This window comes from Ornithodoros turicata, chromosome 6 (genome assembly GCF_037126465.1).
Source record: "Ornithodoros turicata isolate Travis chromosome 6, ASM3712646v1, whole genome shotgun sequence".
In the NCBI taxonomy this organism is placed as follows: domain Eukaryota; kingdom Metazoa; phylum Arthropoda; class Arachnida; order Ixodida; family Argasidae; genus Ornithodoros; species Ornithodoros turicata.
The window spans coordinates 69,419,705-69,444,852 of NC_088206.1; the positions used below are offsets into that span (position 1 = coordinate 69,419,705).

The 25,148-nt window shown below is 45.1% G+C and overlaps 1 protein-coding gene across 2 annotated transcripts in view; it reads left to right on the top strand.

Moving 5' to 3' along the window:
• Positions 1 to 25,148, top strand: part of LOC135397217 (E3 ubiquitin-protein ligase TRIM9-like) — a 149,627-nt gene that overhangs the window by 28,481 nt on the left and 95,998 nt on the right. The window lies entirely within an intron of this gene.

Consider the following 25,148-nt stretch of genomic DNA (forward strand, 5'->3'; position numbering starts at 1 on the left):
AACTTGCTGTCTCTTCAACGTTTTTTTTTTCTACGTCTCCATTTTCCTTCCCTTTTTTGTGACGTCATCGTTTTTTTCCCCTTCTGGATAGTAGCAGAAACTATATCTTTCTAGTTCATGGTTGATACGTCAATCACAACGTATTGTGCTATTATTACTATCTTAAAAATTTGAGAGGGTACTTTATTTAAAATGTGTGTGTGTACATAACAATGCACTGCGGAACGGTCAAGTATTGAGATATTTTGTTGCGCGTCTGTTTTTTTTCATTTTTTTTTTCATACCTAATCATGCCGGTGTTACAAGATTGAACTTTGATTCGATTTTATGTGTAGAAAAAGCATTCCTCGTCGTCCCATCGCCATACTATTGTACGTTATCAGCACACTGCTTTATCGCATAGCATAGAAACTACACACACACACACACAAAACGATAACGCACACAAAAAAAAAATATAACCTTAACGGTACCTCCATCGTGCTTTGGCAGATTCTGAAACATGACGCTGAGATGAAACTCATGTTGACATCGTCTGCGAGATTATTCGGATGCACTTTTCTGTTTGCGGGGCTACTTAGGATGCGGATGAATACAGGAGAACTACATTATGCGGCCCATGCGTCATCATACACGGGAGGCACACGTATTTATGCCAATGGGATGCAAATGTTATTTATCTTTCGCATTCGTATATATCGGCGATATATAGGCCCTTCTCGTCTGTTTCATGTATTCCACGTTGCATCTGCTGCAAACACGAAGTGATCGGATGCACTGAGTGATTACTATATCGCTCGTTCGTATATACTTGTGTGCATATGAATGTCAGAGAGCGATGGCCGAATGTTCATTCGTATTTCTTTAACGTTGCAGGTGAGTTGGTGACTTCTCGTATTGGAGCTTTTCCTGATTGGTTGGATCGCTGAGTTCACGTCATACAGTGGGTGAGACATTACGTTTTTATCTATGGCCTTTGTCGCTCGTGCGCCAGGAAAACCCGAATCATCATCATCATCATCAGCATCATTACGTTTTTACTGGTTGAGACTGTCGAATTTAGGTTTGGATCAACGGGTGTGTTTTGCCAGGTTGTGAACATTTAGGGTGTTTTTTTAGCTGTACCAAATTTTCAACAAAAAAAGAGAAAAGAATTGCATTTGGACCGTTTCAGTTTTGTCATTAGCTTACCCGACTTGGTAGCCATTAGGAATAAGGTTGCTTGTGCAGTGAGGTGGCTAATTAACATAGATATCTTAATTAACTTCTTAATTAGATGCATGCTTTCAGGGAAATTTTGAGATTGCAGAATTGTTCCCTTACGATTGTGAAACGCGCACGCTAATCGAGATATCCGTTGCCAAGTTTTGCTATGCGAAGCCGGGCAAGCTAATGCAAGCTAATAATTATGTTAATAAAGTATTCTGAACAGCTAATGACAAAATTGAAAGTGTCCTAATGCAATTCTTCTTCTTCTTTTCTTTTTTTTAAAATTTGGGGCAACTAAAAAAACACTAAATAAAACTTGTATAGTGGTGGCTCAAGCGGATATTTTGTGTGTTTCAAAGTGTCGGTGGGTAACACGCTTTGTACTGTCATTAAGTTCCTATATAGATATTCCTATATATATATTCCTATGTTGACATTAATATAGGAACTTTTACCTTGCCATTCGAACAATTTAACCGTTTACGCAAAAAAAAAAAAAAAAAGAAGTCTGTAACCACCGACAACGAGTTGTCAGTTACGTATTACTGTCCTTCACAAAAATAGATCACACAGTCAGGGACATACGTCGAACAGCAAGCGTGACACACGTTCACATCGGGCCACCCACGAACATGTCCCACGTGACTTCTTCTTTTTTTTTTTTTGTACTTTCTTTTCTGCTTTTAATTGCGTTTCTTCCCACTTCCCACCACGGCAAACAATCACCATTGTTGCAACATCGCGAAAGCAATCAGCCAGATGGCCGACTCTCACACCGTCGTGCAAACGGAAACCACGCAGAAACCGCTAATTCGTGATCTCGCGGTTCCTCGTTATGCGCGTGACATATCCGTGAAGTGAAAGCAGACGATCGCCTGCGCTCTCATCGTCCTTGAAGATCGTCCGCTATTGCGCTAGAGAGCTCTCGCTCAGGTGCTAAGCGAACCTTATATCCGTACACTTATATAAGGTGTGTATTAGTCCCCGTTTGGGAAAGAGATGGAGGGGTAGGGAGGGGGGAGGCGGACCCGCGACTCCTTATCGTCGATGTCGCACGCGCGGTGTACTGTCGTCTGCTACGGAGTGCTAGAGGGCGTCAGCGTCGTTAGTGAGGGAAACGGGATATGATGGAGACGACAGCGTTGATGATGATAATGGTGGTTGTTGAGGGCGAAGTGTTTGGGCGAGGGAAAGGGTTTGTGGCGAGTCGTAAGTGTCCCTTAATGAATGTCGTTAGCTAGATGATGGGGTGGGAGGGGTGGAGAGTGAAAGGGATGGATGGGAGGAAGAGGGGATTCCATCGCTCTGTGAGGAGGGATGACGGGAAGAGGATTTGGTGTTTGCAAGGTGTTTTACGAGAACTGTGGTGCATTGGTTTGTTGATATTTAATAGAAATGGAGGGTGTGTTTGGAGGCGATGTCCAAGATTTCATGCAAGGATACGAAAACAAAGAGAGAGAGAGAGAGAGAGAGAGAGAAAGACCCTGATCACGAAATAAGTGATCACGTTTGGCGACGTTCACATTTGGAAAATACAAAATTCGGTAATTGAAATTTGCACAATTTAATATTTCGTCGAGTGACGTAGGACGATGTATGACACAATATGTTGCTTCAAGGGGACAAAAAAGAAGAAAAAAGAACGTAATAACACCACCTGATCACGACAGCATCAAAATGACAACACATAATTCTCTCGCAAGCTTACAGTACATTTACTCAATATTGACACGTGACAAAACTATTCGCAACCTAACGCCGTTTGTCTGCTCGTCTCGACTAACGACTATTAGTAGTCGTGACAGTGCAGTGCTCGTTCTCATCCGATACAGAAGAATAGAAAAATAGACCGTGCGAACGGTCGTTCATGACCCTGATGTCGTCCGCACCTCCCTGTATCGCTTCTGCTAGCGCCCCATTGTTGCTTGACGGGAAATGTTTTGACAGCTGTCGCGTAGCCGTCGTTACACCCGTTGTTCCCAATTAGCGTCGACGCGTTTGTGTTATACTCGCCATGAATACGTGTACTACTGCAAGTCCGCTGAGAACGGCTGTTTCATTGTTGCGCGGCCGTGATCGAGTTCTGTTCAAAAGAGAGACTGTACCGTATAGCCGTGGGCCGTCGTAGGTTTGGCAAACTCGGTCGATAGAACTTTATTTATTATTGATTGATTGATTTTTCTTACGAAAGGTGTGGCTCAAGGCATTAAGTCGTCTTGAAATTGTAGCGGGACGTTTACACAGTTACACGGACCAACGGCATGGCCGAGCGGGTTAAGACGTCCCGCTCGTTGATGGTAACCAAGGTCGTGGTAACCAAGGTGGTAACCAATGTGGTAACCAAGGTCGCGCTGAAGACTGGAAGGTGGTAGGTTCGAACCCTACCACCGGCTGTGCTGTCTGAGGTTTTCCCCGGGTTTTCCGAAGACTTTCCAGACGAATGTCGGCACAGTTCACCCTGAAGTCTGCCCAGGACGCATACTAACCCCCCTGGCCCCTATACTCCTTCCTGCTGTTCTCTATATCGCTCATAGCCACCGTTGCTTCGCAGCGCTAACACGGAATTTAAACACACACACACACACACACACAGTTACCAGGATGTACTTTATTCGCGTATTGTGGGTAAGATTTTACTCGAATGACGAAATGGGGGGGGGGGGGGGGTAACCCCGAGACAGAAGAAACATAGAGATTACAGCAACAAATTTCTCTGTTTCGAGATTACTTTTGGTCATTTTTCACTTTGAGTCTTACCCATTTACTCTAATGGCAGCGTAGCACTGGAGCAATAGCTCATTGCAGCAATACGACTCGCAGCAAAAAGTAGTGTTCCCCGACCTTTTCCCTATAGGTTTCTTGAGAGACCTTCCAGACATATATCGGCGCAGCTCCCTCTGAAGTCGGCCCGGGACGTTCACTATCCCCCCCTCTCCGGTCTCCCACTCCTTCCAGCTGTCTCCTCTCCCTTTGTCTGAGTCCGTACACGAACATCCACAGTCGCCTTCTGGTGTATAAAAGAAAATTAGAAACACCTTTTATTAGTCAACGCTACGTTGAGTTTTGCGATTATGTCACCCTATAGTGCTAAAATATTTTGGGCCACACCGTCAGGTTTCATTTTTACGCGGCTTCAAATTAAAATAATTGCGCGAAATAATTTAAAATAATGATGAGAAAAGACTATGTGATTGCCCTGCTGTCCTCTCTAGGTCTGTCCACAACTGTGCGTCGGACCTATAAACACAGACTTATTTCGCGATGCCAACACTTATTTACTTCCCACGCGAGCCCACTACGTGACGGCATTACCTCACAAAATCATCATCATCATCATCATTAACATCATCATTAACATTCTCCCCCACCATACCGCGTGTTGCACATATACGTTGCGCGGAGTGTCGCTTATTCAGTTATTCACTTTGCGTCCGCTGTAATGGGCGAGATCCTCGAGCGACCACATTTGGACGCGTTTTCCCCAAAGGGGGCGCTCTTCTTGCGACTGGCCAATGGACATAATCCTCTTAGTTGGCGAGAGATCCTTGGCGTGTGTGGCGTGTAGCGTTTTCTGTACCCTCCAGCGTCCCGTGTATATATATACCCGTGTCATCCGGTATACAAGCAGCACGTATATGCGTAGCGCGAGAAGTGCGGGGAGTGGTGATAAACGTGCGTGTCTCGATACGGGGACCAGCGTTACTTATAAATCTAGTTATAATAACCAGGTCCCCCAAACTCACCTCGGAAAAGCGTGCAACGAAGAAGGCCGCCACTAGATACCCCACTGTTGCCGTTCCGGATCACTTCAGCGCGCTAAGTTTAGCGGCAAAATGTTTTTGTTGTTTCTGCGAATGAATCTAGTCTTTATATGTCCAAATAAAACGCGTATAACAACTTTCTGTGTCGTGTTTCACTTTTTGGTCCCGTTTTTAAACGTGTGCGTCGCAGGCGCAGTCGTCCATTTCTCCTTCGGTGACTTGGCCTGGCTTGGATTGTGCTTCAACTGGATCTTTAGCGCGCTACAATCAAACGCAAGCCAACGTCTGGTAACAATGGGGTATCTAAGGGCGGCTTCCGGCATTGCACGCATCGGGATAGGAACAAATACATGGGAAAATGGCGACCTTGGGGGACCTGTAATAACAGTAACAATAGTGATGATAGTATTTTAGTGACGCAAGCTGTAGCTGTTTTTTCCCTCAGTGTTTTCGCGTTAATACGAAAATTATATATATATCTGCACTATTCTTCCCGTCATCATTCATTCGTTCGTTTATTTTCGGGACTTTCTTGCGTGTTGAGCCCACTGCGCAGCAAGATCGGGACGCGAAAGTTTTGGACGACATGTTATTTTTGCGCACGAGCGGAGACTTTTGAAACTTAAAGGAGTACAGAGGGCCATCCAAAAAAAAATTTCAGATTAAGACATCTGATGAAAGTGTGTGTGTCATTATACCGAATAGCGCGAAAGGTATTGATGTGTGCAATTTGTTTCCCAGAAAAAAACTCACATAAACATAGCTCCGCGCCTTCACCCTTAACTCGCCACTCCAGCTATAACGAGGATGAGGAGGTATGATGGTACGTCACCGATGACGGCATAAGGAGACTCGTTCTGGTTTGCCGGTCAGTGGGGGTCAGCGCCTTGTCTCTTTGCCGCCGTAAACCTGTTTTGCCAGTTTTCCCGGAGAATTGGGGATAGAAGGAGCGGCCGAAGCATTACCGAGCACGGAGAAAGGCTTTATCAGAACCCCGAACAGCCGAGTAGCAGACGACAGCGGAGTAGCAGACAACATTTCTCTAGGCCAATCAGCGAGCGTTTTCCTTATAGCGTCAGCGCGAGGTTCCAGGCAGGTCACAGGCTGGTACTGCTCTTCACCACCTTTGCGCACGGTCGCTTTTTTGCGGCGTATTTTAAATTCAATTTCTGCGATAATTATGACTCTGCTGTGTAGATTACTTCGCATGGAGCATCTTACTGGCCTACTTAACAGTTTTATAGGAAGAAAGCTGGGTGTTAAAAATGACTTATGTGCTACTTTAAAGGCACGTATTTCCGCAACATATAGAGAGGCGTCTACTTGCGGTGTATAAGATTCGTGACGAACTTTGCATTGTCGCTGTCCTTTTGCATCCATTATGTAACTAAAATATCTGTCATGCAAAAAGCCAAAACCAGACAGTACGAGTTCCGGATGAGAAACAGAAACCAGTACCGAAATTACCTCGGAAACGGAAACGAAATTCTTAAAAAGGAAGCGGAAACAGAAACCGCTACCGAAAATCGTCCAGAAACGGAAACGAAAAGCCGAGTTTTTCAGATACCGGAAACGGAAACAATAATATTTTCGATAACCATACCCTGCATACTACAGGACCTCACCACAAAACCGTGATTCCACAAAACCGTGATGGAATGGGCGCCGCCATTAGTGTTGCCACCCTGCGGTAGTCGCAGGAACTGTGCGCGTGTGGACTGCCGTTTGCCGAGTTCCTTCCCTTCATTTTCCGGTGTGTGTTTTCGTTCATTTTTTGCGTCCGTTCGTTGTCGTTTTTTTCGATGCTTTTCTTCCCCATAAAACGAAGGACAACGAAATACAAAAATGTACCACGTGACAACGTCTTTTTTTATATAGATCTGTATACAGCCAGTCGAATAGTGAGGTGAAATAGTGTAGCGGAGCAGTGAGCCTCCGGCACAAGGGTGGAACATACTGTACATAACCCCGTAAGAAAAGAAAGTCATGGATTGGATTGGATAAGTCGGTTCGGCAACTGTGGATCCGTGTACTTCAGCATGAGCGCTCGAAATAAAGATGAAAGTACTTGTCTAGTTACGTTCGTAGATGTAGCATTGTATATGGATATTCATATTTCGGGGTGCAGCATTCGAACGCTTGAACACCCGGAGGAGCGTTCGAATGTGGCACCTGAGAAAGCGGCGCCCGAGAGTTCGAACCCTTCTTAGTACTATCAGTAGTGCGAACTTGCGGGCCCGAACAAGAAAAAAAAAAAAAAAAAGGAGGAAATTTTATAAACACTTTCCTCTCCCTAAAGACTCCTCCGTGCTAGAGATGCAAAATTTCCGGAAATTTTGCATGACTCGAAAAAAACCGGTTCTTTTCGGGGTTTTTTTTTCCCGAAAAATTGGAAAAAATGGAAACAAACACGGTAACTGCTGAGTCGAAGCATTGCCGGCCAAGCCACAGCATACAATGAGCTAGAAGCTTTAGTAGTGTTCACCTTCTAGGCATAAACGCAGAGCAGAGCATCCCATGAGACTGCTGTCTACTCAGTGATAGGTCATTGGAACAACCCGTCCACTCCGACCAGAACTCCGACATTATGTGACCGCGATGGCGATCGCTTGGAGCAGCCAGACGAAGCTCTAAGTTGGTAGTTACTGGCGGATTAAAGGCACCTAAGGCACTGTTGGCGGGTTGGAACGCGTCGAAGGCACGAAAATTAACATTTTTGAATTTTGTCGCCTGGAAATTTTGGGCTATTTTTCCGGAGACGAGTTAAAAAACCGAAGAAAACTGTTTTCCCTCCAAAATTTCCGTTTTTTTTTTTTTCCGGGGCTTCGCATCTTTACTCCGTGCACGAGCTATATATACATACTCAACCAAGCTTAACAAAGAGCTCCTTATAGTTGACGCTGCTTGCGAGGAAGTATTGCCGGGTTTCGATTCGATAAATAAGCGAAGGGCCCGGTCTCTTTCTCGATTGACGAGAACCCGCATGGAACCGAAATCTGTTTCAGTTACGAGCGAACGAACTGCCATAAAACAGTTGTCGCAGGTTGAAGGGGGGCATCTCGTCTATATAGTGTTCGGGAGAGTCCGGATGTCTTCCACTGATCCCACTTGAAGCTTCGCAGGCTATAAAAAGCCCCGCTTCCTATAGACTTGCACGGAGTCAAAGGCCGTGATTTGGACGGCGCGTATAAGGGGTGTCGTAAGGGACAGCCGGTGGGAAGTGTTTTCATTCTTAATGCCACCCTGACACTATATATTTGACATCAATAGCTGTAACATCGGCTGTAGCTTTGCTAGAGATCTCCCTTTCCCATTATATGGCATCTTTCTCGGATTAAGGCAACAGCAGCAACAACATCCAATCTAATCATTGTTTGCGTGAGACGCTTTATTTTTTATTGCGGTGCGTGAAGTTTGTACACATAATTATGGAACGTTTATCGAACTTACTGTACTTAACTTTAACTTTATGGCGATAAAGTTAACGTAAATAAATATAACACTCTACAGTAGGAAATCCCAACAACATTAACAGCAGCAGCAGCAGCTTTATTTTATGATGATGAATTAGGAAATCACGAACATAGATGTGGGGTATTGCGAGTACGTATATGGTCACGTGATTCGTGTCATGCGGGATGAAAGGGGAGGTACCGGTACGCTACTTGCAAGAAAAGCTGCTTTAAGGTTTGACACCCTTTCTCGGGATGAGTCCTCAACTCGGTAAGTAGAAGATCAAGTCGCTTACACAGTGGTATTGGTACTGATAGTACTGGTAGTGGTATTGGCACATTCTGAATAAGGAAGTATAATACGGTAGTTCTCGCTGGTAATTATCGGTAAGAACCGGAAATACGATGCCCCCTTCATATCGTAATACAAAACCACCTCTCTTCCTCTCTATCACACACACAGTGTCATATACATCCCCCTCTCACACAGGCAGGCAGGGTAGCTTCCTGTTTCTGACCCCATTTTCTATTACCCCCATTCCCCTTCCCCCATGCTCTCCCGTAAAAACAATCCGCGTTTCCCGTCACGTTTATTCGTCGCAGAACCCATATCGCGGTCACGTCGCCAGGCGTCGCACGTGCGCGAGAGCGTGCGAGAGTTTCCCTGCTGGTCAACTTGCCTGCACGGCACACTCCTTTTGGGGGAAAAGAAAAAGCCGGCAACGCGCTACCTGGTGGTCAGTTTGCGAAACAACAGCAGTAGCAGAAAAAAAAAAAAAAGTGCGACGCAACTAGGCGGGAAAAGATTGACGTTCATCCCGCTTAATTACGGGAATAAAGGACCTCGTGCGTCAGATTGGGCGACGGATAACGTCGGCTAGCGTTGGCTGGTGTCGTCATTTTTTCTTTTTTTTTGGGGGGGGGGATAGGAATGAGCTAGGAGCGGACAACAAAAGGGGACACGTTCGGCTAAAGAGATAGGGGGTGTGTTTAGCGGGCAAGTTTTATATTTTTTTGTGTATTTCTACTTGGCCGTTTCGTGCCATTTTATTTTCCGGTGTTTCGTTTTATTGTTTTTTTTTTTTTTTGGCAGAGAGGCTTAGCAGTGTATTTGTCAACATACATACATGTGATGCAGTGCTTGGCGCGCGTATTAAATAAGTACGTGCGGTATTTTTATTTCGTTTAGAGAGTCAGAAGTTCACTTTCGGTTCGTTTGTTGCTCCGGTGTTTGCAAGTTGAGGTACGCTTTGTATTTTACTTTAAATGTTTAAATAAATAAAAAATATAAATTCAAACTTGAATTGTGACTACTTTTACTTTAAATGTTACTGACACCATCGAAAAACTGCCCTGCTGCGCTTTTGAAATGTATATCCTTTTTGTCTTTGCAAACCACATTCTGCTCGTCCTTTTTTATATTTACATCAGTTGATTGATCTGACGCGTATATATCAATCTGACAATCACACGAGAAGATAACGGAGGTCATACTTTGACAAGGAAAAATTATTCATAAATGGCCTCACGAAATGATTACCTCCGTTTAACATCCCCCCCCTCCCCGTAATAGTATTTCCACGAAGCTCCCAAAAACCTTCCCGAACCCGGAACTTTGAGTGAAATATCCCTCACGTGAGGCCACGGAGACAAACCGGAAGCAGCAGATGACTTCCGGTGGCGCTGTAGGAAACGCGCGGTAACGACTGCGAGTCCGAAACTGACCCGGCAACGAATGTGTGATAACCGACTCTGCCGAGAACTCATTTTAATTGAAGATTGGATAAATCTGTACGCGTCGCCATCCGATGACTTCCGCACCCGAAGCGGATGTGTGTCACGATATCCGCATCCGAATAGGAAGCGGATGAGGAAATAAGGAAGAAAACCTCGCGGAAGTAAATAGGTACGATATTGGTAAGCGTGTGAACTAGTGCGTCTTTCGGGTACGTTTTAAAATGGTAGTTGCGCTTGACCGCAACACAGAGCAGTTAGGCGGGAAAGCTAACTTTAAGGATGGTTGTTTTGAGGGCCCAGCTACTGCCCAGCTATTCATTGTACACAGACATGTGGCGCCATATCTCCTTTCCTCTTCCCTTTCTTTGTACAGCAGTGTCTATACTATATATACTTATGTGTGTCACCACTTCATTTTGTACCTGAGGAAGCGTGGACCTCCACGCGAAAGCTTGTACAAATTAAACTTAAACAAAAATCTTCAGTGTCGGCTTCTGTATTTTGTTTAAGGGAAAAAAAGGATAGTTTTAGGGAATATTAAGGAACAACAGAAGGGAGAGAGCGCAGACTATAGCTGGTACATGATGATGGGAAGAAAATTAGCGACACGGAGAAAGTGTCGGTGTTGTCCTTCTGTGTTCTCCGTGTCTCCGGTTGTCTTCCCATCAATATTGAAGGAACTCCAGCCTTTCTTATATTGCCGTACCGGTAAATGTGATGTTTCAATCAATACGGGACATCCAATTTGGGACAAAAATGTGCACGATGCTTATAAAGGCCTATATACCTTTCTAAAGCGGACACTTTTAGACCCTTCTCCCCATCTTACTAACCCGTTACTCTCGAGTGACGTCACGAAACAAGATCGCGACCGAGAGGACGCGGAAACAGAGGACAGCCCTTTCAGGACGCGTCAGCGTCCAGTCACGCGTTTAGCCGAGCGCCGCGTGCAGTTCTCTTCAAGAATGCACGAGGCTATTAACACTTGATGCACGCTTACAAACTCACAAACAACATACTGCGCTTATCATAAAGGACAAAGTGAAGGAGGATAAAAAAAACGATAAAAGCGGGAAGCACTTACAAGGGGCGGAGGAGGAGGAGGAGGAGAAGATTTTCGCGTTGTTTATTTATTTTTATTTTTTTGCGACCGTCTATAGGAGCAGAAGCGGAACTTATTGCTCTTGTCATCCTGCCTCTGCATTTGTAGCCGGGCTCATGGTGGCTTAACGTGTTGTATACCTTAGAAGAAAGGGGGGTTTATATATTACACTCCCTGCTGTTGTCAGACAAGAATGGGCGCTGTGTTTTGAATCTATACGTATTTAGCTTGTCTTCTCTTCCTCGTTCCTCTGCTGTCGAGTGCAGGAGGAAGGTTGCTGTTGGGGGGTTTATTCACGGTCAATGCAGCTTGTGCTTGCTTCGTGTGCACGGAACAGCGCAAGTCGTCTCTTGAATGCCAACACCAGTTGGACTGCATTCCTTTCTTTTTTTATATTCTAGTTTCCAGTGATGGCCAGTGGTTAACTACATGTAGTTAAACTACCTGATTGTAGGTAGAAAGTAGTTATCGGCTACTTGCAGAAGTGTAGTGTGCAACTACTAGTTAAACTACTATTTCGAGTAGTTAACTACGGTAGTTAGGTTACTGCAGGCGCCAACTACTTCCGATTTTGCCGCAAGCTTTATACGGCACGATTGTGCTTCCGACTTTTACCTTGGGCTACTTGCTTGATGAGAACGGAGGTGCAGAGCAATTGTGCCGTGCATGTGTACTAAATCTTCACTTTTATCGCTGCTTGTGATTCATATTTAGGTGTCCAAGAACACTATAGAATGGGATTCGTGTTGATGGACAACGTTAAGTAGTTAGAGATGTAGTTAAAATACATTGCAGTAGTTGAAGAAGTAGTTTTAACTACCTCCCCTGAAAAGTAGTCGAACTACTAGTTAAACTACTCTCTCGCGAAGTAGTTAGTAGTTATAGTTAAACTACTGTAGAATTAGTTAGTGGCCATCACTGCTGGTAACGTTTCCGATTCTATATGGAATAATCTGTGCGTGTAGATCTGCATGAGATCGGAGTAAGGGTGATATTTAACGTAAAGATCGATCAGCATCCGATTTTAATGACGGGATCTGGCGAGCGGATGCTGGTCTGATACAAATCACATGAATTAATAAAGATCTTTTTTTTTTTCTAGAAAAGCGGTAATACCAGCGCTTACATTAGGCGACACACAGCATTGACTTTCAACAAAATGAGTTTATTGACGTAACATTTTGTCCTTTATACGTAAATAATCTCATTTTGTTGAAAGTCAGTGCTGTGTGTCGCTTATAGTCGCTTGTCCCTGTATGTTATTTAAGTACTGGCATCATCGCTTTTACAACGGATGGCTAAAAACAAGCCCGAACTATCACGGTGTTCCAAAATAAAGATCGAATTTACGTCAAACTGGACCTCGACAGGCACTCGACACACCATCTTAACACTGTCTTAACGATCACGGCACACAATTTAAATGCAGAAACTACCAACACGAAAACGTCGTCTGCTTTGCCTTTTATCGTCTGTTTTGATATCCGAATCCATATCACGCTGTGGAATCGGAAAGTGCGCCCAAAATAAACCCGTCTGCGTTTCTTAATTTCCCCCTCTTTGAAATTTAGCGATTCTCAACTTTCATCCGGGCCATTAGTAACCATAATGCTCTCAAAACTGCCACGTGGGCGCTGGTGCTGTGTCTGCTTGTAGCCATATTCCGCTTTCGGTTTCGTTTTCGTTTTATCATCTGCAACCGTTTTATGATGACAAAGCGGCCGTCTTCGGGGTGTCATTTCATGAGGCGTCGCCGCATCGGGGTATTCTTGGGCGACGCGTCGAGTTACAAAATTCTGCGAGAGGATATGACGTAATGCCGGAAGTGGAGTATAGCAGGAGTTCCTTTCTTATACTCTCGAAGAAGGTTTTTATTGCGTGAGAAACGGCCAGTTGAGCAACGCGAGAAATCTGAAACTGGTGGCACGAATTGTTGGATGGGAATTTCATGATGACGGACCGTCGGGGTAGACTAAATTACTTTGGACGTCGCGCAGCGGGAGGGTTTTGAAGGGGTGGGGGTGGGGGAAAGGGGTTGCACAACGCCATGAAAGTAAGGATGTTTGATGTTAACGTTGCATTGAGTTTGAGGCAAGACACAGGACGAACACAGAGCGAGGACTTGCCTGCACCTGCTATGTTCATAAGAATGTTTGTCAACGCTTGGTAGTTGACGCGTTTCTGAGAAAGTAAAGGCTTCAAATGCTGAGTCTTTAAAACGTAAAATGTGTGTCACCAAGCGCTGTCAAGAAAGGAAGCAGAAGAGAAACAAACAAACATGTGTGAACAGTGCGATAAACTTGATGACATGATGGGCAATTCGTTCGCGTCAATAGCGAACTTGAGAGTAGAGCACCTGAGAAGCAGTTTTTTCTTCTTTTTTTTGGGGGGGGGGGTAGGAGAATTTATGTTAGGAGTAGCAGAACAAGTCTGGAGACGAGATCAACTTCTCCTCTTTTTTTCCCCCTCACAGACAAACAAACAAACGTTCGCGTGAAGCAGCACTAAGAATGGTGTCGAACGCCGTGATTGGTTGGCTGATAACACAGTCGATCAATAGGTCTGCCGGCTGTGCTGTCTGGGGTTTTTCCTGGGTTTTCCTCAGACGCTTTCAGACATATGTCAGCACAGTTCCCTTAGAAGTCGGCCCAGGACGCACATTTCCCCAGGGCGTGAGTCGTGACGTTGCCCACATACGTGAGGCCGACAACGGCAAGCCCTATCACCACCACCACCACCACCACCACCAGATCTGTCGGGCGTTATCCTCCTCCAATTTGCTTCGAAAAATACGTGGCAAATTTCGGAGAAAAAAAGAAAGGCACTGTTGGACCGGGCAGACGGGTCCCTAATTCCAAAGTTGCAGCAGCAGGTGTGCGCTACACTGACCCGTTATATCCCCGCGCTACACTTTTTTTTTTTACAACTTCGCTTTTGCTCACTGTACTATATTTATTATTTTCTCGCAATAACTCACTCCCATATATATCATCGAGGCAGCGGACGTCACCGTGACACCTACTCAGCACGCGTGCAAAGCTTTCTAACCTTGTGGTACTATTTATGGGAGATAATTCCGCTAGGTGCGCTGCCATTGTCAGTCGTGCCACACGGCGCCTTTCCTCGCCGTGCATGGCAGGAACATTATCCGCGCATCGCCACCATGGAAACTATCATCGGGAAAATCGAGAGACAGCTCAGGTCACGGCTGTCACGACTGCCCACTAACCGAGCCCACTTCCGTAACCACCTTTCTAAATGTCCGTCCCCTGCCCATCTATAACTAAATGTCCATCTGAATATTCATCTGGCTAAATGTCCATCCCCTGCCGATTTTCACCAAAGACTCGTTGCGTTACAAAACCGGTATTAATATCCCGTAGTTACGTCACATTCATTCAATTGACTATACAATTCAGTCGTTCAGTTGGGTACAGTGGTTGTCACAGTTAGTTGCGGAATCAAGTTGGGCTGCATAGTTACTTGGCCCTCAATTCAATTGGTGAATTCAATTGATTTACCCCCTGACACTCGAGGGGGTAAATGGACGGCAATGTAGAATAAATGTTGACGTGACTGGTTAAGAAGGCGCAGGAACGGGGAAATCGTTGCGGAAAATCGGATATATACAGACACTTGGGCATTCGATACGAATAACATTCATGGTTTCGAGCGATGGTAAGCGAAAGTTCAAGCAAGCTTCTATATATCGAACTCTGTCTTCTTTCGAAGGGTTTGAGACACTTTGACAAATTGGGTGTGCTGCACCATGCGCGCATTGCAGTACACCCTTGAGTACTGAGGAAGCAAGAATTATTATGCTGCGTGTCGTGGTTGGCGAGATACAATCCCTGGAACAAAACTCGCGAAAAGCTCTCAACGTCAGAGGAGAGGGCGCCTCGGCTATGCCCATTGGTTCTCGAAAGCACGTGACTGCGCACGCGGTTGCTTTATTGGCGGGAAATGCCTACCACGACGTCGTGAATCGGATGAGTTTTAGGTATTTTTCTTTTACTGTTTTCTGCGCGTCCGTTATCTTTATCTAGGACAACTTGACGCAAAATATTACAACCCGCTTAAGACGATGCCGTTTCTTAAACGAAGAACAACAAATTGAAAAAAAAAAAAAAAAAGACACTCGCTGTGACGCGAATGCGTTACATCCGAAACGTATCTGGTATCCTATACACACCATGTGCTCAACGACGGGCAACACAGAGAACAGTAGCGACCCCATGCGGGAGAGAGAAGCGGAATGAAGGGGGAATCTGCAGATGACGATGACGCTGACACATGTTGAGACCCCGACTTTAAGTGTCGAGACATTTTGTATGGTAGTGTGTGTGTGTGTGTTCTCCGAACTGCGCATAGTGGGGGCGCTGCATACGTCGCGAAATGTAATTACTCTCCATGGAACAGATGTTGCACTCTTGGACATTTTGGACGGAAGGGAAATGGTGACGTTGAGGGTGAAAGGGAGGAGGTTGGAAGGCGGGGAGACGCGAGGAGGTGACGTTTTGACAGGAGCGTTACATTTTTTTTTTGCATTTTTAAAAAGAAAAAGAAGGTGGAGAGGTGTGAGGGGGCCTAAAAAGGAAAGAGACAGGTGAAAATTAGGGGGTGATTGTTTTTGCAAGTGTGTATGGATGTGACAGGTTGGCGCGAGGAGGGACAGGGGGAGAGTGTGTGTGTGTGAGAGGGAGGAGGGCTAATCTACGCTTTTTTTTTTTATTTGAGGGGCCAGAGGTCGTGTGTTTGACAATTCGTAAATCGAAAGAAAGATATTAAATTCGCGTTTCTTTCGGGGTTCGTGATGTGATAGGTGAAAGTTAATAGTGGAACAGGGTGGTGGGATCGATTTGCTGGGGGGGTGCAAAGTGGGTTCTAACGTTTTTCAATTTTTCTTTTCCTTCGTCCATGTATTCGTGCCGTGCAGCCTGAAGCGACAGGGCAGCGAAAATAGCAGCAGTTCGTGCCCGTACACGGGTAAAGCAAATATAACTTAGTTAAAACAAATAAATTAATTAACGAAGTTGACAGGAGTCGCGCCAGTGGCACGAATTCTCCTGGACATCATATAGCGCTCCACATGCGCAGAGAATTAGCAGGTGACCTCTCTTGAAAGATGCGTTAAATTAATGGTTATTTAAAAATTGTAATATTACTATCGATATATGGTAACGTTAGATTTACTATATTAGTATTATGTCACATTCACAGGCTTCATATATTAAAATCCTATATGGCGATACGAATGTCGAGTGTCATAGATGCTATATATACATAAACGCGTCAGCTAGCCCCGTCTGTCTGTCTTTTCTTTTTGTTGCACCGCGAAGCAGCTGCAGCTATGACCGGCAGACATGGGAAGATGAACAAACCGATAGTAGGAGCGGAATGAAAGACAGGGGGGATTAATGTGTATCCTGGGCCGACTTCAAGAGGAACTGTGGCGGTATCCACCTGCGAATGCTGTCTGAAAACTCAGGGCAAACCTCAGGCAGCACATATGGTGGTATAGGATTCTATCTCGACACCTTGCCGCCACCAACAGTGAGCGGGTTCCTTAGCTAATCTTCGTTGAATGGTGTCCTATTAATAAAATTCACAATTAATGAATCAGTAGAAATAACTGTTATTTATAGTGAGGTTATCTTCTTCCGTTCAACAATAAAACTGATTTCATAGGAAAAGTTTCGCAAACAGAACTCAGGTACAACATCAATCTAGCACTTTCCCATCTACCTCTCTCTCTCTCTCTCTCTCTCTCTCTCGTTTTTTGAGCTAGCATTCCTTCTGAATGAGTACAACAGTGCAACGTCTCACGTATGGATGCCTCAGACAAATTGCGGAAACAATTTTCCGTACCCTCGAAGGCAGCACGCATTTGTATGCAAATAAAATCGAAACAACAACAGAACAAAATTACGTCAAATACAGAAACAAAAAAAACGACGAACAATACCTGCCAAACCCGAAGGCGCGAAGGGCCCTTGACGTAAATAAATAAATAAATAAATAAACAGGAAAACGAGAGAAAGAGAGAGAAAAGGAAAGAAAAAAGAAAAAACTCAAAACGCTCTCAATTTTCGCATCGCTGCTGATGTTAATACCTCGCAGTTCCCTTCAAAATGAGATTCCACAAATATAGTACGCGCCTGGTTCGATTTTCGCCTGTCTTACAGTAGAACGCTGGTACTTTCTCCATTACTTTTACTTTTGATATTACTTTTATCTTTGAAGTACCTCGTGTTTACCCCAGTCTAATATCGGTAAATCGATCCGAACACGCAAACATAACGAATAACGAACGCACGACAGATAAAAGCACTAAGGTAAATACGAAACCGAAAGCACAATAAAGTAAGCAGACGATTTCTCAATTCGTCTGCCACGATATCTACGTTTATTTCGACGCAGACGATATATATTTCCGGGCGCGCGGCTCTGCGATATGGCGTTCTCGCCTCCCTATTTTTGTTCCCTAGATGCCCGTCTGTCCCGAAATTCCTCCTTTCTCTCTATTTTTGTGATAAATGAGCCTGAGACATATAATAAAGCGTGGATTAATAATATGCGACTCTTATTGATTAATGAGCCCGCGAGCAGACGGCGGAGCAAAGTACATTCGTCTGGGAACAAAGAAAAGAAAAGACAGGAAAATGTATGAGATGAGAACTCGTCTTCTGCCGGGCAGACTCATCGTCACGGAAATCAGCGCTGTAATGATGAAGATCAGGGTTGCCATGGGGGTAGAATAGGGTTCGCGCCAGATTTGAGGAAGTGCCTGCTCTCCTAACCCTGTCTCTCTCTTTTTTTTAAGGAGATAAATGGGAGAGGAGGTGGGCAAGTTTAATTTTGCGGTGGCAGGTTGGCAACGTTGTCGTTTTTATTGCGTAGACGTAGTTTCTCTTGTAGACGTAGGAATACGTAGACGTTATGGGCTTAAAGGAGCACTGAGGTGACCAATACCTTTTCTTTTCTTTTTTTTTTATATTGCTGTGGCGTGTTCTGTGATGGACGAAATAAGTTCCTGGGAAAGAACGGCTGGCGCAGGTGGCCTGCAGCGCTTGAAAAGGGCGAGTCAGGGAAATGAAGGAAGGAAGGAGGAGGAGGGAACGGAGTGACGTAGCCCATTCCCCTGGCACGTGACTGATGACGTAAGCCGGCGCGCCTCGAGCCCATTCCCATTCCACCTATATAGTCGTGTTCAGCTTAAGAAGGAAAAGAAATCTAGTCCGTCAGCTCTCGAAATATTACTGCGCCGCAGATAGGATGGCTGGACACATAGAGGTCACGCTCGCTTCTCCGCAAGATAATGTAGTCCATCATTACTCACTCTGCTTCCCTTTTGGCTGTTTAGACTGGTCACATATGACAACTACACTGCGTGGTGGCGCTGTAGTATTTCTCCTGCCGCACTATTGCGTTTCCCTATCTCCAACGACGTATGTAGTTGACGGACTACATTTCTTCCCCTTCTTAAGTTGAACACGAGTATAGATAACAGAAGGCCTGGACATTCTTTCGATAACGTCGCGCACCTGCAGCGGCTGCCATACATTTTCAATGAGGGAGCTATTCTCTTCTTCGCTCTTTCGGTGACGTCACATGTATCTCCAACCGCGACAGTCGGGCCAGGTACGTGACGTCAAATGAAAGAGTGCGCAGGCCTTCTGTTATATAGGTGGCATTGCCCAAGCGCGTGGGCTGAGAAGAAAGGCAAGGGGGGGACTTTTCTACGTCACGCGAGGGTTGGCCTCGCCCGTCAGCGGCTGCTTTCTCAGAGTGTTTTTTGTAAATTTGATTGCGCTCTGACAATACAATGCAGAGCGAAAATATATTGCATGGTGAATCCTGATGGACAGCTTGATAGGTGAGGCAGGGTTTCCAGCCATGTTAACTATAACCTCATTGCTCGTTCAAGCTACAATGTTGCGCGTGCTTTGTTATTAGATGCTAGAAATACAACACCTCCATTTGTTTCACGTATTCAATTTGCTCTTCGTGCGGGGCTCAATCAATTTGCGATTCAAACTTGAGCTCCTCACACTTGGCTCAGGGGCGCCGTCCATGTAGGCTGCGCGAAAGACAAACAAAATATGCGAAGGATATTTCGTGAAGTTAACGCGGAACTAAAAGTTTCATGCATCATGAACTCCCCCCAAAACACGTCCCCCCAACCGTTGCATTCTCCCGTTTTTGCAAAGGCGCATAATTTTAACCCTTTTCAAAGCGGACGAAGTGTTCACAAAATAGGCGCGTCTGCCACCAACACTCGCTTTTCTCCGCCATTCTCCTTTCCCCATCGTTCTGAATAGCATCGTCGCGTCGCCCATTGTTGTCCACGCCGTTTGCTGGGACTAATTCCGCCTAATTTAGCGGTAGCGCGCGCACGCATGCTGGCCACTGTGAAGCGTCTAAATATTACGTAGATACTCAAAGCGCGGGCAGCAAAGCGCCGGCTCATTTGCATAAGTACGCGCCTTTTAAAGTCTGTTTCACAGCGTGCTAGTAGTGTCCGCCAGGGAGCGCAATTGTTCCCGTTCAGTGTGGGCAGACGTTGGTTTTAGATGTGGTCCGTTGTTTGAGCCAGGTTTAGCGCAATTCAGTTAGGAGTTGTTTGTACATGTAGTGCCCTGTTGTGTCGGCTAGCATTCGAGTGTGCTGTCTGCGTGTGCATTGTGTAGTGCTGTCTGGTCCGTACTGTGGCATTTGTAGTAGTCCTGTCTGGACTGTTGAATTGTCCGCTTGCGTTGCGACCTCGCACTGTGTGTGTTGTACTAAAGCGCGGAGTGCGAGACAAGCGATCAGTTTTGACTAAAGCGAGCCCGTGTCAGATGTTTCCCACCAACGACGACAGCCGTGTAGGTCCGATCGTAACAGCTTTGTAGCGCCACGTGACCTACCACGTAGGTCACGTGCTACCACCACGGGGTCGCCAGACCGTTTGCGATACGCTGAAATTGTGTAACCACCGCGGTAACAGTTAAAAAGTAAACAATTTTCATAAAATATGAAGGTGCTTTCGATGAAAATATAATAGAATTTGGAACTGAGTTCTGCAGAAAGGAAGAAACGCAAATTTCACACGCAGTGACAACAAATCACAATTCTGTCAAAGGTGCGGCTTATTATTATTATTATTATTATTATTATTATTATTATTATTATTATTATTATTATTATTATTATCTTCATGAATATGTTGAAGGACTCATCTAGGCCGACACAGGTACTTATAGCGTACGGTGCATTCCACGCCAAGTGATCCAGCGAGGTTGCTCGACCATCGCAGGTCGTCAAGAAAGAAATTCAGAGTTCATTGTGGTGGTAGACATATACTAAATCCCAAATATTAGCCTCAAACACCGCCGCTAGATGGCTCTGAAGTTTCCGCTGCGCGCAAAAACCATAGTCCCTATGGAAGCGTACCGTGAGCGTTTTACTGCACCGAAGAATCTCAATACCGCAAAATTTAGGATTTGGGGAATTCTGGGAAAATCACAATTCTCCCAATGGTGCGGTGTTTTTTTGCTTTTTTTTTCTCTCTCTCTCTCTTCAGGAATAGGTTGAAGGGCTCATCTAGGCTGACACAGTACTATCCTTTCTAGGAACCGTCCACAAGTTATCGTTACCGTAAGCTGCGCTAGCAGTAGTGAGTTTTAGTGCGTCGTACGCTATCGCCTTTGTGTACGTAAGGGATAGCGTGGTGGTTCAGCGCACTGCGCGAAGCTCTCTTTATGTTTTGAGCATGCGCAGAACCACCAACGCTATCCCTTACGTACGCAAAGGCGATAGCGTACGGCGCACTAAAACTCTCTAGTAACGCCCCCTATAGGTATGCCGGTGCGGAAAAAGCGTTTTTCCTAAACCTTGCAGCGCAACACGCACTAACGTTTAACATTGATGCGTCTCTGAAGGGCGCAGTAATGTGGATTGTCCCCTCGCCGGCATACAAAGGATGTCCGTGATGGGGGCCTAAATGGGACTTGCACTATGGACAGGGGGGGGGGGGGGGGTGATGGGAGGGTTATTTCGAATGAAAAGGTTATGCGGAGTCATGAAAAACGCATTCCTTCGAGGAAGTGGGTGGGAAAGTCATCGGTCTATACTATATAATGATCCTCTTGCGTCGCTCTTCTATTATTTTCTCGTGTGGTATTGAACCGTTGCATTCTACTCAGTGCGTTCGTAGCGCAAGATGTGAATGTACTGTTCAGGTTAGGTTATACGTCCGGTTAAGTTTTGTTAGGTCATATTACATGAGGTTAGATTACGTTAGACGTTATCATGACGTGTTTGATGACGGGTTGATTGTCGTCACGAATTACTACTATTGAAGCTCACGACGGAAGTTGGTGAAATTGAAATCGCACAATTTGTCTAGAGGTTAGCCCATGTAGCGTACTAACCCCTCCCCCCTCCCTGTCCCCCACTCCTCCTTGCTGTCCTCTCTCCATCTGTATGCCGCTCATGGCCACAGTTGCTTCGTGGCGCTAAAACGAAAAAAAAAAATTCGTATAGCCATTGTTGCTGCGCGGTTCGAACTCCTACCTTCTTGGCATCCTCTCGTAGGTTTGCTCGCCATAAAAAAAAATAGATAGGAAAGATAAATGATAAAAGAATATCGATAGATAATCGATCGTCGATGAATCTTGGCTATCTGCACTAAGCGATCGAAAATTCCGGTATTTCTTTATATTTTTTTTTTACGATAACAGTAACTCTTTCAACGTCAGGGTGAAATATAGACCCAAAATAAACTCCGTCAGCGTAATAAAGTTATAAGAAATACCGTATTAGCCTAGAAAGAAAGCAAGAAAAATTGGAAACGAAGAAATCACGCCTTAGGCGTGGCCTTTTGTAGCACATCTTGGAGTAGATTTTTTCCTCTACATTTTTTTTCTTTTTGTCTTTTTTCGTGAGGTATCGCACCCCGTTTTCTTTTTTCTTACTCACACCTAAAAAAAATTACGAAGCTGTAAAAAATGACGGCGAACAGAAAAAAAGAGTCTTTGTAGGGCTGAGATTGGAGGTAGGGGGGAGCTGCAACAAAAAGGAAGCACACAGCCTCGAATATGATAGGAATTTCTCGGTATAAATTCCTCAGTCGAAGTATAAAACTCGACGTATGTAACCTCCGTCCAATATTTGTAACATTTTTGCCGAGCATTTCGTCTCGGGATTATTTCGTCTACGCCGGACTCAAACACAGGGTTTACAAGCAGCGTATATATATATATATATATATATATGGTGCTGAAAGTCGCCAAGCGCGGAGCGTATTTCGTCGCAGTGTTGTCCGCATGTTTGTCACCCATTTTTTTAATTTTTTTTTGCGAGTGGAAAGGGTGAAAGGAGGAGGTGAAGGGGAAGAGACTTGAGAAGCGATTGGTGGGTGCCGACGAGATTCTGCGAATATTTGCGCCGGTGCTGCCGGCGAGTGTGGCATTCTTTCGCGAGGACGTTGTTTAGTTTCCGGTATGTTTGATGAATGTGTTTGTTCTTTCCTTTCGTGTCTCCTTCGAGAGAAAGTGTGCGCGTGATGGATTTGTTGGCTCGCGAATTGTGACAGAGGATAACAGGTGTAGGAGCGCTTTCGGAGTATGTGAATGTTGTTGTCTTTTGGTTTCTGTTTGACTTTAAGCTCTGAAGTCCTTCCTTTTTTGTGGTACCCTTTTTCCCGTCGGGAAAGCATAGTGGCAGCAAGTGATATAGGTCGGTCTGTTCATTGTGCTGTTTCATTGCAAAGTAATTTTGCCTGCCGACGTAGTGGTACGGCTCCCGTCAACCTTAATAATAACACTGAAAAAAAAAAAAAAAAGTGGTGTCTCGTTTTCCGAGCTCGATTACAGCAACCCTTGAGAGGCGATGATGAAATCTTAGTTGAACAAAATTATTCTGTTAGATTAACGCGAGGATTTTTATTCGCGTTGTTGATTGTGGATTTTCGTTGTTGTTGTGTTAAAGTTCCCCCCAGTGCTCCAAAAGTGGCTGTTATCGCGCCGGGAAATGAGACAATTTTTTTCCAGCGTTATTATTAAGGTTGACCGGAGTTGTACCTTACTCGGAGTGGGTCGTACGTCGGGACGACTTTCTTATACCTGTGACACACGGGCACGTTGGAACTCCTTTACACAAGGGGACACCTAACGGGAAGGCGTTGCGTGACGTGAGTCACGTGACACACGGCAAAGGAGAATCTCCTTTTACGAAGCGGTCCTTTTGGGAAGCTGAGACAGGCGATCTCCTTTTCGTCTGTAAAGGTACAGTGTTCTAGAAGGGTAAAGGGTACAGTGTTCGTCCTTATAGAGCACTGTAGTAAAGGCGTATGGCGTATAGCCTCGAACGAAGGGCTATACAACGACGATACTCTCAAACGAAGGCTAGGCCGTGTTTAGGCCGAAGGTTAGGCCGTGCAGATATTGCAGTTGCAGTACGTATATTGAATTCATTGGTCGTATTGTGACGCTTATCGTTACTATGTCGTGCGTGTATAGGCAGGTTCTAATGGAGATATCTAGCGCGACATCTTTGGCTATATATTTTTCAAAAGGAACACCAAAAGGAGTTCGGTCTTGCATGTGTGTCACCGACACGAACTCCTTTCGCGAAGGTGCCCTTTGCAGCTGTAAAGGGCCTCTGATGGAAAGGAGTTCAAACGTGCCCGTGTGCTAGGGGTATGGGTGTGTTAGGGGTGTAAGTTTGAAGAACGCACAGAGAAGCATCAGGCATAACACAGCCGGTGTCGGGGTTCGAACGCAGTTCGTAGGACTACGCAGTAACGTTTAGAGTCAAGGGATGCATTCGGCAGGTTCGCAAAATATATAGTCCTCGAGGTGGTGGTCATTTTTGGTACTGTTGGCTATAACTGGTATGCACTTACTTTTAGTTACTTTATTTTCTATTTTTCACCTCAACTTAAATATGAACTTTTACTTTACTTATTATGTACTGGCGTTGCTTTCTAGTAATGGGGTTGTAAAATGTTCATCTGGGTACTAGTATATGTATTTTTCATCCTGCCCTGATGCCTGTGTCAAAATCAACGTAAAGAGTTCAGTAGTTAGGAATATAACTAATTTTGTACTCACTTAACTTACGTGCGAATCAATCACAGATTACTACAAATTTCGTACTTCCAGTTCCGGTTATGAAAACTCTCTCCTCCAGCTCCACGCCACTTTGTTTTCGACGGAACACAAAGGCAATCGCGTGCATTCAGTTTTTCGTTTTTCACTCCCTCCAGAGGACGCGCTTGGCGCATGAAAAATGCATTATGGGCCGAGGGATGTGCACGCAAAAGTAAGACGCCAAAAAGTGGCGAGATTTTGCGAGATCTCGCGAGATCTCTCTCGCTCTCTCTCTGTATTCTGTACGAAGTCGCTAAGGCTCTGAATAATACACGAAGCAGAAATTCATGAGTTTGGAAGCGGAGCATATCTTCCTCCTTCGGGATGCACCCGCCAGAGGGACACGCGCTTTATTTTGACAAAACGAAAGTAACCAATGAGACAGGGGAATTGGATTTATGACCAGGACTCTGCGAGATTGAGCGATAAGATAGCGCTTATCGACCACGGTTGTGCTGTTTCGATTATGAGAGTGGGCATGTCAAAGGAAATTCGGTTTCTTTCGGTTTCGGTTTGTGGTATTCTGAGCACTATAGTATGATGTAACTTGATGGGACTGGGTTGCGTTGGAAAGGAGTAATTTCTTAGCTGGTCCGCTTTCGTTCGGAAATTGAATGCGGAAGCCGCGAGTGGAAGGTTTCCGCAACAAATTCGGCGTTATTAATATTAACGAGAAAAACACGAACAGGGAAGACGCCGCGGAAGAGTTTCCGCCGTATTCATCACCAGTGTCATCAGCGGTGGCAGCACT